The sequence below is a fragment of the Suncus etruscus genome, chromosome 4 (genome assembly GCF_024139225.1).
Source record: "Suncus etruscus isolate mSunEtr1 chromosome 4, mSunEtr1.pri.cur, whole genome shotgun sequence".
In the NCBI taxonomy this organism is placed as follows: domain Eukaryota; kingdom Metazoa; phylum Chordata; class Mammalia; order Eulipotyphla; family Soricidae; genus Suncus; species Suncus etruscus.
The window spans coordinates 145,524,708-145,527,070 of record NC_064851.1 but is presented as its reverse complement, the minus strand read 5'-3'; the positions used below and the strand labels follow the sequence as shown (position 1 = coordinate 145,527,070).

The 2,363-nt window shown below is 50.4% G+C and overlaps 1 pseudogene; it reads right to left on the bottom strand.

Moving 5' to 3' along the window:
- Positions 1-510: 510 nt before the first annotated feature.
- Positions 511-1,763, bottom strand: LOC126007249 (divergent protein kinase domain 1B-like; annotated as a pseudogene).
- Positions 1,764-2,363: the final 600 nt, after the last annotated feature.

The following is a 2,363-nucleotide window of genomic DNA, read 5'->3' as shown; positions in this document are numbered from 1 at the left end:
CTTTCTTTCTTTCTTTCTTTCTTTCTCTCTTTCTCTCTTTCTCTCTTTCTCTCTCTCTCTCTTTCTCTCTCTCTCTCTCTCTCTCTTTCTTTCTTTCTTTCTTTCTTTCTTTCTTTCTTTCTTTCTTTCTTTCTTTCTTTCTTTCTTTCTTTACTCTTTCTGTCTTTTTCTCTGTCTCTCTCTCTCTCTGTCTCTCTTTCTCTCTCTCTTTCTCTTCTTTCTTTCTTTCTTTCTTTCTTTCTTTCTTTCTTTCTTTCTTTCTTTCTTTCTTTCTTTCTTTCTTTTCTTTCTTTCTTTCTTTCTTTCTTTCTTTCTTTCTTTCTTTCTTTCTTTCTTTCTTTCTTTCTTTCTTTCTTTCTTTCTTTCTTTCTTTCTTTCTTTCTTTCTTTCTTTCTTTCTTTCTTTCTTTCTTTTTTTCTCTCTCTCTTTTTTTGTAGCGGCTTTCCCAGGCTTTAATATGGCTGAAACGATCCTTACAGTGGAAGCTTTCCAGCCCCAGCCCATTTCACCCTACCTCGACCCTGAGCCCAGCTCTGGCCCCACCTGCCACAGCCTCCAGTACCACCCAGCACTGGCCCACAGTGTCCCCAGTCTGGCCGTCAGTAGTATGTCAGTAGTATGGGGGTGCTCCTTCCAGAGCAGACTCTTGAGGTGGCCAAGCACTAGCGCATGGTGCGCCTCCATCTGGCTGGCCAGCCCACTGAACGTGGTGCAGGTGCACAGCTGGCGGCCCAGCTCAGCCCTCAGACCCACAGGGGCGCCTGGCAGCAGGTAGTCCTGCAGCAGCCCGCATACCTTGGCCAGGTTGGGCTGCACCAGGTCACCCTTGCACTGGTGCATGAGTTGGTCACGGGGTGCCTGGCAGTGGCGGCCATAGGTGCAGTCAGCGTTGTGCACACAGTGACGGCCACCTAGGAAGCACCCCACAGCCGCCTTGGGCACTACATGCTGCAGGTCAGCCATGCAGAAGTCGTAGCTGGACGTGCATGCCACATTGGCCAGGGTGCTCTCGCACATGTAGAAGGTGCCGTAGGTGCCATGGAAAAGTTCCTCCACAAACTCCAGCAGCCCACGGTGATCTTGGCCTGCCATGGCCACCCCGGGCCCAGCCAGCGCTGCACAGCCCAGGGCAGTGCAGGCGGCACCAGTGGGCGCAGCAGGGGTGGCAGCACAGGCACATACCAGGTGCTCTGCGGTGCCCCTTCTGTGATGTACAGGTCCCTGCAGTAGCCCCTCAGCGGTGAGGCATGGCCCTTGTGCAATGCCAGCAGCAGTAGAAACTCGTTGTGCTGCAGCAGGGCCCACACTGACTTGACCTCAGCCAGGGACACACGGCTATCTCAGTTGAAGTTGGACAGGAGCAATACTTGAGCCACCAGTGCTGGCAGAGATGGCAAGTCCCCCAGATTGTCCTTGAGGAAGCTGAGGGTCATCTCCCGGAACTCTGAGATGGATGTGCCCTGGGCTGGCTTGTCAAAGAGCACCAGCTCCCTGGGGTCCCGCCTGCTGCTGCCACCTTGGCGTGCAGATGAGGCTCGATGCCACACTTGATGGTCACCTTTTTGTCCTGCCTTAGTCCGCTATATACCTGGCGGCCTGGCTCAGAGGACAGGCAGCCCCCTCCCCCACTGCACCTTGTGGTGGCTGCACAGGTCCTAGCACAGAGAGCCCGAAATGATGCCCTTGTGGTACTGGTCACACTGCAGCCCTTTGGAGAAGGGGCAGAAGAGCACCAGGTGCGCCAGTTGGCACAGCAGCCACATGGTGACCGCCGGCGGGGCTCCACTTGCTCGGCCACGGCTCCTCCATGCCCCCACCCGTGCCCCCACCGTGCCCCTCGGATGTCAGGAGTCCTATTTATTTTCTTTTTTCTTTTTCTTTTTTATTTTTATTGTGACTGAAGTTCATTACACAGAATTATTTACGGTACATAGTGACAGTGAATGAAGGGCATTCCCATCACCAATGCTGTCCTCCCTCCACTCCTGTTCCCAGCATGTCTTCCATATCTCCCTCCTTTACCCCCCCCCCAAGTACTAGTGTAACTGGTCTCCACTTTACAGCTTGTTGTAGATTGGGTATCTATTCTGTTGTCATTGACTTTGGGGCCAGTCCGATCATATTTTATTTTCACTACATGTTCATATGACTGGTCCTGGTATCATCATTTTCCCTCCTCAATTTATGAGGCTTAATGATTCAAGTTATGCAATTCTGTTGGAGATAAACAGGTTAAGAAAAAGAGAAAAAAATTGGTATCAACTACTAAAAAAAAATCACCAAATAATATCCACAAGAGTGAAAAAGAAACAAGTGGAAGAAAAAAGAGAAGGAAAATAATATCAAAAACAAACAAAATAAAA